Here is a 12,526-nt window from a genome sequence, read left to right on the forward strand (position 1 = left end):
CGAGATAGACCTACCCTTAACAAAGCCACTTTGTTAGGGGGAAATAATCCGAGGAAGAATACCTGCTAATCGTCCCACCAAGATACGAGATATAACTTTGTTCAAGAAATTATAGACACTGATAGGACGGAATTGAGTGAAATCCTTCGGGTTCATGACCTTAGGAAGAAGGACAATGGACGTTGCCGTAATGAAACGCGGGAGTTCCACACCACAAAAGAAACTCAAGACCACCCTGTACACATCGTGAGCCACCACCTCCCATGCAGTTGTAAAGAATTTCCCCGAGAACCCGTCGGCCCGCGGCACTGTCACCATCCATTTCAAAAATCACCCTCTTGACCTCTTCCAACGAGGGGGCCGCCTCCAAGCCTACATTATCAATCTCAGCACTCAGGTGAGGGATCACATAAAGAAGTTGGAAATCAGATACTGGGTCGGCTGAAAATAGGCGACAAAAATGATTGACAGCTTCCTGCCCTATCCCGTCAGGATCCATCACCCATTCCCCCCTTGAGTCCATCACCCCAAGAATTGTTGCCCGAAAACAACGTTGTTTGACCACCGAATGAAAATATCTTGAATTTAGATCCCCATGTTTCATCCACTTAACCCTAGCTTTCTGGCTCCAGAACTGCTCTTCCACAGCAAGCAGCCTATGCAGAGAAGCCTGGGCCCGCTGAAGCTCCATATGGGCCTCATCGGACAGGTCAGACTATACCCTAAGCTCTGCTGCCGCCACCACCGCCTCTCCCTTTTTAATATTTTCAAAGATATCACCAAATACATGCCTGTTCCATAAGTGAAGAGCACGGGAAACATTCTTCAACTTCTCCCAGACCACACAGAAGGGAGAGCCGGAGACCTCAGTCTGCCATGCGTCCTTGACCACATCCAAAAACCCCTCTTTGGAAGGCCAAACGTTCAAAAAACGGAAAGAACGACACCGATAGGCGAGTTTAGGAGCGAAAGAGAGCAACAGAGGGGCGTGATCCGAAGGAGCCCGTACCAAGTGGGACACAGAGATAGACAAGGAGAAGTTTAGGCACTCCTCATTGATTAATAGTCTATCCAAATGCTTCCAAGCGGGCACGCCCGAGTCTATTATTACACCAAGTGAAACTATTGCCAGAGAAACCAGCATTAAACACCCCCCATTACTCATAAACCGAGATAGTTCTACACCCTCCGCTGGCCTAAATAGTCTCCCCCCTTTATTTTCGTTGGCCGAGAGAATAAGATTAAAATCCCCAACAACGTACCATGGCCCTTGCGCTGGCCTATCCCGCAATAAGCCCTCCCAGAGCCGCTGCCGGTTAGGCACCAGGCACTTCGCATGAACAAAAGAGACTATAATGGGGGTAGGGAACTGAGGGTGCACCCATTGAATAGAGAGATGCTGATCCGACTCCCCAACCACCTAACTAGCAAAAGGTGTTCTAAAGAAAACCCACAGATCCCCAGACGAGTTACACACAACAAAGTCAAAGTTTAAGCGCAAGCGAATAGAGTCAACTTCATCCTTAGATAATTTGGGTTCACAGATCCCCACCACCGATAGCTTATGCATGTGAATCAATTTTTTTAGTCGTCTAAAATTTGGAGGCTTAGATATCCCCCGAAAATTTCAAAAACATGCACTAATAATGAGATAAGACATGAAAGGTATTTTGAGATTTTTTGGATACCGACCTGAGTTCTCTATCTGACGGAATCGAGGCTCGGATACCCCGCCCCTTAGCCTTTTGAAACCTGGGATCTAGGGATGAGACTTGGTCAAGGTGCAGGTTCAGAGACACATCCCGCGGCTCCACCCCCCCACCGTGCTGCTCAACTAGCCCCCTTTGCGAAAGGCAGCCCGCACTCACGACAATGCCAGTAGCATCACGCGGCGGCACATTAACTACCTCCTCCTCAGCAAGCTCAGCTGGAATACTACTTCCAGGCAGCGCAATTGCCCCTGTAGAACCCCCATTCTCCTCCTCAACCACCCGCGAAGCAAAATCAATAATGATCGTATCAGCCGCTGCCACAATCGCGTTCTCCACCAGGTCGGCAGCCACCCCCATACTATCCAGCTCCTGCTGCAACTCCTCCCCCATCTCCCATCGCTGATCCTCACTTCCGTCAGCCAGTGCGGCCTCCCCAGAGCTCGCCACAGCAGGCTGCCCAGTCGGTTCCTCATTCCCCACTGGTTCCAAGGGGCCTGGAGTAGCCCCCGCTTGAACAGAAATTTTCTCTGGTCCAATCCCGCAAAGTTCCACTCGCAACTCACCTGCGCAAGGCGATTGCCCCATCCCCTCATCCAGCACTTTCTTCTCCCCACGAGTTGGCCGCAGTTCTGGGTTTTTTACATGGCATTCGGACTGGCTATGGCCTTGACGAAAGCAGTGGTTACAATATTTCGACACCGATTCTGGGTTGAGCGACTGTCAAAACCCATGATCTTCACCTAATTGAATCCAGACACGAGAAGGCAGTATCTTCAATAAATCTATTTCAACGCACACCCTAGCAACACTCGGTCTAGAAAGAGCGGCGGTCGCGCCGTCGATGAAGAGAGGGCGCCCCAAGCAAGACACAATCTGAAACAAACACTTCTTATCGAATAAGTGGACTGGAAGTTTAGGGAGGTTAAACTAGACCGGAACCAATGAGGATTCCTTGTCTACATGGAAGGAAGTAGACCATTTGAACACACGCATCGCACTGCCGTGGATATACCAAACATTCCTCGTCCAAACACGCAAAAAATCTGCCTCATTATGGAGTCTAATCAGTACATGCCGACCATCCAGCAGGCCAATGGAATAAGAACCTTTCAAGTCAAGTGTCAAAAAGAATTTTCTGATATCTGCCATCGCAGGTCTGGTGCGAGAAAACTTTCCCACTAGAGCAAACTGGAACGGCTGGACAGCAGCTTCAATGGCGTCGCGTGGAAAGGAAATCGCTGGTTCCCCACGATGAGTAGAGAACGCTGCTTCAACGTGCAAGCCAGGCTGGGAAGGAGATGAGAACAAGTCAGAGAAAGACTTCGCCCGGAAGCCAGGAGAGCCAGGCGGCTGCCTTCCCCCGCCGGGAGGTTGGGCGCCCACTGCTGCCATCGGAAACCATCGGGATCAGCCAAGGATGCAAGCTCTGGACACACGACGGCTAGGGTTTTTCGTTAAATCTTTTTGGTTGACAAATGAGTATAATTTACTCTAATCTAATACAAAAGTCAGTCTCAATTGTTGGCAAAAGAATACTTTGTTTTCCCACATTGGCAAAGGAATACACTTACTAATGATTTTTAGAGAAAGCAAAATACTCGTGCCTGACCCCGCTGTATTTGTTTATTAATATATTATTCTTGTTTGTAATTTTGTTAGAGTTGATTTTATAGTTGTTATAAGTATTGATAATTTTTTCTATTTAATATCTATAGTTTTTGTTCTAACAGAACAACTGTGAATTCCAAGAACATGAACTTGGAATTTCCAATTTGGAGAAGTTTAATACATAATAAATAAAACTGGTCAAGCATTTATCCACTGGAGAAAGCAACTATGGGTGATTTCCAGTTTGGGGTAGTTTACTACATGCTAAGTTATATGATATGTGAGGACTCGAAACAATTTCTTTATTTCATTTTATTTCTTCGAATACTTTTTTTTACTTTAGTTTATTGCCTTAAATTTCCTATATATTTTTATAAGTGAGTCGAGTTTTCAATCATTTTTCTTGTGTAAGTTAGTGCATGTTAAATTCGTAGTGCATTATAGAAGTAGAACCCGCTAATGCGGTAAGTGCGATAAATTTTTGAAGAATGGAAGGAGTTTTGTACAAAGGGATATTATTTTATAAGATACTAAGGGATAGTTAGAGATTGGGGCAAGATATTTTAGCATTTGGGAGACAATAGAATGAGTATTAACCATAGCAAGCCACTTGTCACAAAAGCCTTGGATTTTGACTTTGACTACTACCTTTCTTAACCCTTTAATTTACAAAAAAATTTGGCCAAAATCCTATCACCTTTCCCCTTAGGCCGAAATTTTGAGTGAAGAAAAGAGAGAAAAACTTCAACTTCCAACTTCCAATCTTGCTTGCATCTTGAGTTTTAACCTTTAATCTTGCAAACTACTCCATAAAAGGTGACATCTAAGGTGAATTAAGGGCTTTGGTGGAGTGATTTGGGAGAAAGAAGCACTTGGTTTCCATTTCTTCTTAGGGTATTAAGGTAACTATATCAAGAAACTCTCTTTTCTTTTATTACTTGCATATGAGAGGATTTCGGGCTTGATTTTGGGAGTTTTCATGAGAAATTTCATGGTTTGAGTGGTGATTCAAAAATTTCAGCTTTGATGGTGAAATTTCAACTTTTATATGATGTTTGAGCTTGGTCATGATTTGATAGTTTTGCCATGTGAATTTTCTAGCTTTTATAAGTTATTTTAGCTTGCTTATGGAAAATTTCAGCTTGTAGATGAAAACTTTCAGCCTAGGGTTACATATTTCAGCTTTGTTGTGGTTGATTTTTGAGGTAGAAATTGGTTATTTTTTGGGTGGTTTTGTGGCTTTAAACAAGTGTACTTATAGTCTATAACTTGTGATTGTGATTGAGGTTGGATTGAGATGAATATAGGTGTTGATTTTGGATGGAAAAGTAAAGAAAATAGGGGAAGTGCTGTTGAAATTTTTATTTTCTTCTTTCTTGTGAAATAAGTGATATAAGAGGGATGATTTTGGGTTGGTTTGGACTTAGGTTATATGTGATTTTTTTAGTACAATTTGATGGTAGTGTATAAGTTGAAATTTTGACAAAATCATGTGTAAAATAAGAGGAAAAGTGATGGTTTCTTCTAGCATGTTTTCTAGTTGCATTTGTTTCACTTTAACCTCGAGGTTGGTTGTCTTTTAGCTATTTGTTGCAGGAAATTCCAGCTATGAATTGGAATGAGGAACTCCTTGGTTAGTCATGTCCCTTGGGTGTAATTGTTCTCTTTTCACTCCAAAACCATATTTACATTTTTGCACTAGTAGTTACTTGGATTTTCTTTGGTTCACCTTGTGACAGCTCCACCTCATCCTAAGGCGAACCAAAGGGTTGGGCAGACCGCCTGCCCAACTCTCACCGGAACTCAGTCATACCTCCATTAAAATCGGAATAAAACTACAAGAATCAAAACGAAATGGAAGGGCCGCCGCCATGCAGGATCCAACCAAGTACAAGTAAACTTTGTTTGCCATGAAAGAATGTACATTCCCGAATACATATGTCACATAAACATAAGGAAACACTCTAAAATATACATATTATTAAGTTTACAAATCCAAAAGGAAACATTGTGTGAAAATACATTTAGGGCTTCCAAATTGTCGAGGAGCTATACCAAAAGAACAAAAGAATTTCTAACTAGCTCACCTCATTCTTCAAAACATTGAAATTTCAAAAGATGGTTCCCTGTAAGGAAAACAAGGATAACGGAACGGGGTGAGCTAAAAGTTCAATGAGGTACTAACAGTATAAACAGTAGAATCAATAGAATTCATGATAAAGCACTTTGGAGGCACATTTTCACATCAAATACAAGAAATGAATGAACATCACAATGTAAAGGATATAGGTGGCTCTCAGGAGCCAAATCCCCGTTGCCATACTTGATCCACTCTCGTTGACCCTCTGTCAACGTTCAAATAAAGGAACCAGTCCAGTAGAACACCACTTTAATGCCAAAACCCCGTTCACCAAACATATCCCTTACCGGGTCCGAACGCCAAACAGGAACAGGAATGGTAATACTCGAGTATACCGGAATCAAGAGTCTCAATATCCAAAGATTTCCCAGGAACAGGAACTCATGGATTGTCAATTATCTCGACCAAACCCTTGCTGGTTCGATTTAATTAACTGCCCATGAGGTTGAGCTCAAGTTTAACAGGAAGATCGTTGGATACAATTCCAAACAATCTCATAACAAGTGCAAGTAACAAGTTCAAGTACATAACAAGTACAAGTAATAGATTCCAATTCGTTCAGTACAGGCAAGAGAACGAGTGTAATAAAGTACACCCTCGTCTCATATAGGATAAACAGTCAGGAAAGACATTCAAATAGCAATTTGCAAGTACAGAAAACCAGTTTAACAAAAATTCAGGGGAGTGGTGCACTCAACAGTTAAAGCAAGGATACGTCAAAAGTTTCAACCAAAATAGGGCGCTAATCACCAAGAAACCCTAGAATAACCAAGGTAAACAATTATGCTTCCCACAGTCACAAATCCAGTAAATGGAATGCATAAATGAGGCTCGACTACATGTCGTATGCCTTTCCAGGTTAAGTACTAGTACAAAAGAATAAAATATGACTTTTGAGCAAAAAGGATAACAGTTGGTCCTAGGGTTACAAACAACTTCCAAAACCCATCATTTTTACCAAGACCAACTCAACTTGAAAGAATCGCGTAAACCTAAAATTTTGGGCAGCATGCCCTCTGTATTTATCTATTTTCCAGCCACTTATGGCTTCATTATTTTCCTCAATTAATCCCAAAGTCACACACAATATAAATTCATCACAACAGCCATTCAATAGGCTCAAAGTTATTCACGTACAAGATTTAGCTAGGAAAATGATTGGAAATGAACTTTAAGCTAAGAAACCAAAAAGGCAGATTCACCGCTACTTAGCGTATCGGACATAACCAAAACTACGCTTATTGGATTGAAGTACAAGTTATACCGTTTCGAAGCTAAGTCAGAGGGCTATAACTTTGATGAAAACGACTTAGTCCAGTTCTCACCCTAACTAGGTCAAATTTACCAAAACAACTCCAGATTTTCCAGTTCAAACCTCACTGTGAAATTCAACTAGCAGTCCTGATTCGTTCAATCATATCTCAGCGCACCCAACTCCGATTTAGGTAATTCCAAAGCCATTTGAAAGCTAAGATACAAGGATATAATCCTTAAGAAGACATTAACAACCAATTCGGTAATATTCCTGGTCAAACTAACCACTTATAGCGGCTGATTATCATTTTTGACAGAAACCAGGGCAGCAGGGGCAATTTCATCATTTCACAAGATACCCTACTCCGATTGAGCTAAAATGTTGCAGGCTGCTAGTTAACATCATTTGCCACAACTTTCATGTTTTAATCTAAACCTGATTCGACCTCTAACATGCTCAAATAAAGCCAGACAGAATAGAGAAAATTGGAACCCTGATCTGGAAATTTCGGTACAAAACGGAAATTTTCCGCAAATAGTTACAATTTACGCATCAAAGCTTCATTATAAACCATTCCAAGCCATCATCCATGGCCAACCAACATTAAACATATAAACCAGAAAAATTATGAATAAAAATAAAAATTCTACAATCTCTACTAAAAGTCATGAAATAACCCACAAAATCACATGACTAGCCACCATAAGTCATGAATTAGCCATTATTGGAACCAAACAAGGAATATTTACACACCATACCTTGATACCTCCCAAAAGGTTGTAGCTTAGGTCTCTTGCTTCCCAAACAACTCCACCAACTTCCTCAAACTTACCTAGCTAATGGTTTTTATGGAGGAAATCGAAGTTTTAACGGTTGGTTTGTAAGATTGAAGCAAGAAATGAAGAAATAAGTTGGAAGCTTTTTTTCTTTTTCTCTCCAAGGTGCTTGGCCAAGATGATGATGAATGAAGGTGATTTTGGGTCCAAATTAGATATTTAGTAAAGTTAATGAATAGTAGTCAAAGTCAAGATTGAATAGGAAGGTGACACTTGTCACCCTTTTTAATGTAACTCTATCCTTTTGTCTCTTCAATGATAATCCATCTAGGTAACCTCTAAGTATCTCTTAACACCTGATAAATTAAATCCGATATACAAAAATTAACCTATTTTATCGAACTTACAGCACTAGTGGGTCCCACATCCGGTATATACTCTTAAAATCTGATGAACTAACTTATACTAGAAAAATAATTTTAAAAAAATCATATTTGCTCATAAAAATTATTTTTAAAATTTTCCGAATAAAGAAAATGTGGAAAGGCATGCCATTACGATAAAATGAAACCTAGAAATTAAGAAAATTATGGGTTCTCACACTCTTTCCCCCTCAATGAAATTTCGTTCTCGAAATTTTCTTACCACCAGGGTCAATCAAATCTAACATAAATGGCGGATCGTACCTTCTATGTCTTCAGACAGGTCAGGGGTTTGATGTGACTCTAGGGAATATACCCGAGTCGACACTTTCGATCCATTTTTTCCTCCTTTGACTGATCAGGGTTGGTCTTGGTTGGCTGTCGATTTCTACTCCCTTCTCGAGGTTGGCCTGGGCAATTAGCGATTTGATGATCTGAACTTCCACAAAGCAGACATTTTCTCTCTTTCTTCCAGCAGACATCCTTTGTGTGATTTGGCTTCCCACAGTACCCGCAGGGACCACGAAAGGCGGAGGCTGAGCCTCTCGGTGATACACCACTTGATATCCCCAGTAGTTGTACTCCTTCGTTTCCCCTTCTAATCTTAGGAGGCGTACTTTTATCCCCTTGCTCCGAACTACTTCCAGGAAATCCCCTTTTCTTGGTTTGAAAGTTTTTGACTTGTAACCTCGCATTTTCAACTTGTTGAGCTTTTTCCACAGCATCACTAAAAGTACTGAGTTGGGCTACAGCCAGGTCTTTCTGAATCTCAATATTTAAGCCCTGGACAAAACGCCTTATCCTCCTTTGCTCAGTCACAATTAGTTCGGGAGTGAATTTAGATAACCTGGTGAATTGGCTCTCATATTCGGCGATAATTTGAGTTTCCTGCCGAAGTCTAATGAATTCATTTTCTTTCTTTTCCTGGATCAGAGGTGGGAAATACTTTGTGTTGAACTCTCTCATGAAATTCACCCCACGTTCTCGGTGTTTGTTTTCTTTCCCATTTCAGTCTTATGATATTCCACCAAGATCGGGCCGCTCCCTCCAGTTGGAAGACGGCAAATATCACCTGTCGCTCCTCAGTGTAATGTAACGCAGCAAAGATATCAATCATTTTTTTTTGCCATCTCTCGGCCACATCAGGGTCTGGTCCTCCAAGGAATTTCGGTAGGGAGAACTTCTGAAATCGTTCGAGAGCCCTATCCTCCCCCTCTATATGGTTACCAAGGTTTCCAGGTTGAGTATTAGGGTTTTGGCCTTGATGCTCTACTACGTGGGTTAAAAGATCAGTCATGCGCTGGATAGCTGCAACTACCTGAATGTTAAGATCCACTCCAAGTTTAGGATTGGGCTCATGCATTGGTTCCCAATTTTTCCTTTCATTCGAGGGTTGCCTACGTCCACGGCCCCGGCCTCGTCCACTACGCGTTCCGTCCATTAAATTAACTAATTTAGACTCGAGACGCGAATACAAGATACAAACTAGCGAGGTCAGTAAGTCAGATATATATAATACGTCCGAATCAATTCAAAAGCAAATATACATATAACACGACTATATCAAACAATTCACACAGTAACAATCAGTCAGATACAAGCAAAAGAAATCCTAGGGAAGTGAGGGGTCATTAGCAACTAATGAAAAGCTCCCCCCTAGGGTTCCATCCATAATCTACAAGAATACCACGATTTAGATCTTAGGCAGGGTTCATCATCCTTAGTGATCCCTAACACTGTCGCGCCCCATTTTTTGATAAATAAATAAATAAATGGTTTAAAAAAATGTATTTGTGATTGGAAAATGAATTGTGATTTAAAAGGAAAATGGGTCTAAATGGGGTTTTGAGAATGCGACGATTTGACCCAAAATGTAGTTTAAAAAGGGTTTTTGAAATCAAAATCGGAGTCGCCACTTGGTAATGAGTTAAGGTGTACCAAGTCACCTAAAAAATGAATTTTTTAAAGAAAAAAATGGGAAAGAGTAGTAAGAAATCCCTTTTAAACGATTCCTAGTCCACGTAAACCAATGAAAAAGGTTCGGGAGTCACATTTGACGAAGGGGAAGGCAAGGATAAAAATCCAAGGCACCCCTTCGACCTAACCAAGGCTAGTTGCGTGATTTAATCAAAGTTTTTCTTATTTTAACCAAGGAATTTATTACATTTGGATGCACTACATGAATGCAAAAAGAAGGAAAAAATGCAAACCTAAATTCTAAAATGTCTCTTGTAAGGTTTTTGGTCCCAACCACATGAATTGTGGCGGCCAATAAAGGAAAACCTTATAGAGGTCGATTAATGCAAATGATGGCTAAAGTGCAAGTGTGCAAGTGTATAAAAAGGTGCACGTGTGAATTGTATGAAAAATCCAAGTGTTTGTGTGCAAGTGTATGAAATATAGTGATAAGTGCATATAGGTGTAATTAAGTGCAATTTTGTGAAGTAGAAATCAAAATGAACAATAAGAAAAGGAAAAGTGATGAGGAAATGTGAATTGAAAAAAAATGAGTAAGTGATAAATGAGAATGAATGAACCTAAAGGAATGCATCAGGTCGGGTATGGGAATGACTCCTAACTTTTCGACTTCGATTTTCCCTTTGATTAGAAAGCAAAACTAGCGTGCTAAGGCTATCGAGTAGCCACACTCGCTCGTTTCCCTTATCAGAAGGGGACTCTTCAGGCAAATGTACCCTAACTAGCATGAGATGCAAGACCTAAAGTGAGGGGAAAGGGGATTAGAGGGACATGCCAAATGATAGAAAAACTAAAAGAATGCATGACATGTAATGAACATGCAAACATGTACTAACGAGGGGAAATCCCTAAGGGTCTAGCGTTGGACTAGCCCATTCTATGAATTCCGACTAGCGTTGGACTAGTGGAAACGTACATTCATCCATCACATTCATTCAAGCTATGGAAAGCGAGTAGACATGCCAAACACTTATAAACACATAGCACATAACATTTAGCATGCTTGACTAGATGCAAGGCCCTAACAAAGCAAATTAACACGTAGTAACTAAGCATGCAAGACACATAAGACAATTAAAGCCCTAACTATTACATTTGCTAGCTAGGCACATGACTTCGATAGGTCTTCATTGAATGCCCCTCCAAACCCTATCTATTACAAGCCAAGAGGTGTACACATACCCCATAAAGAATAACTTAAATAAAAGCAAAAAGTAAATGACATAAATAAAAGGAATTAAGAAAAGGCTAGGAAAGCAAAGTAGACATGCAATTTTCACTTAGCACGTTGGATCACATAGGAGACACAAAAAGGGATAAGAGAAATTATACCGCCCCCTTTGAATGGTGTCCAAATGAAAGAAAAATGGCTTCAAAACAATAAAAAGGTCACGGTACCTCAAATAGTAAAGTATAACAAAGTCACCAAATCTCTCCTAATTGCAATTTAAATGAAATCAAATAATACATAGTTTCTAATAAAGGGATCAAGCATTTATCAACCATTCAAAGCCAAATGAAACATTTTAGAACTCAAAAGGTCCATGAGCATGAAAAGGTCAATTAATCAACTTATTTAGGGAAATTAAAGAAAATAGGTCACCACCAGTTCATTTAGTCACAAGGTTCACAAATCCATGCATTAAGCATCACCTTAGCAAAACATGGTAACCCATGAAGGCCAACAAGCAATTGAATTGAAACATTAATACTACCAAAGACTCAATTGTGAACACTAACCAAGCATTCAAGCTTAATCAAACATTTTTAGGAACTTCAAGGGTCTAAGAGCAAAGAAAAAGGCAAGTAATGACTCAAAAGGCACCCATCTTAGGACCTAATTGAGAGGAAAAAAGAAGTTTGAAGGTCAATTTGGTTGATTTCTCTAATTATTTGGGCCACAGTGGAACAAAGGGAGACTTGGGGGGTTAAAGTGCAATTTTTCTGGAACTTAATCAGGCAGAATGCATGCAAATGCTACGAAATGTTTCTGCAAACAAGCTCCTTTAACAACAAACTTTAGGTATTGCTGAAGTATTCTACTGCAAATTCCAGCCGTTGCTCCCTTTCATTTCATTATCTCAAGCAAACAACATTTTGATATCTCAAGCAACTAATACACCACAATCACTAAGCATTCATCTCATTTCCCACCACGAGACCCTTGTGTTTTAGAACCAGAAATGCATACAAAAGATCATGCAAACAAACAACAATACAGCTGTTCAATTTTTAGCTACGATTAGCTACACTTGTGGTTTTCATCCGATATGATTTTCTCATCTAAATACAGCAAAACTCTTAACCAAACGGCAAAGCTCTGAACTCAAACATCAAGACCATAGAAATTCGACCTTCAAGCAAGTAACCTTTAGCAACAAAACTAACTGCAACTTTCTTTTGCTTTTGCCAAGACACAGCCATGCGAAGCGACTCAAGAACTGGCTAACAGATTTGATAACTCAACTTAAAAGAGAAGAACTTGGGACAAAAGGGGAGGGGAAGATAAAAACACAACGAAATGCTATGATCATTTGCTGAAAAAAATCGACTCAGACTTCCAAGAAAGAAAAGAAAACAAAACCCAACACAATATAATGAACACTAATGGCCTTTAATACCAAGCTCCCCAACAT

Source organism: Coffea arabica, chromosome 5c (assembly GCF_036785885.1).
Source record: "Coffea arabica cultivar ET-39 chromosome 5c, Coffea Arabica ET-39 HiFi, whole genome shotgun sequence".
NCBI lineage: Eukaryota > Viridiplantae > Streptophyta > Magnoliopsida > Gentianales > Rubiaceae > Coffea > Coffea arabica.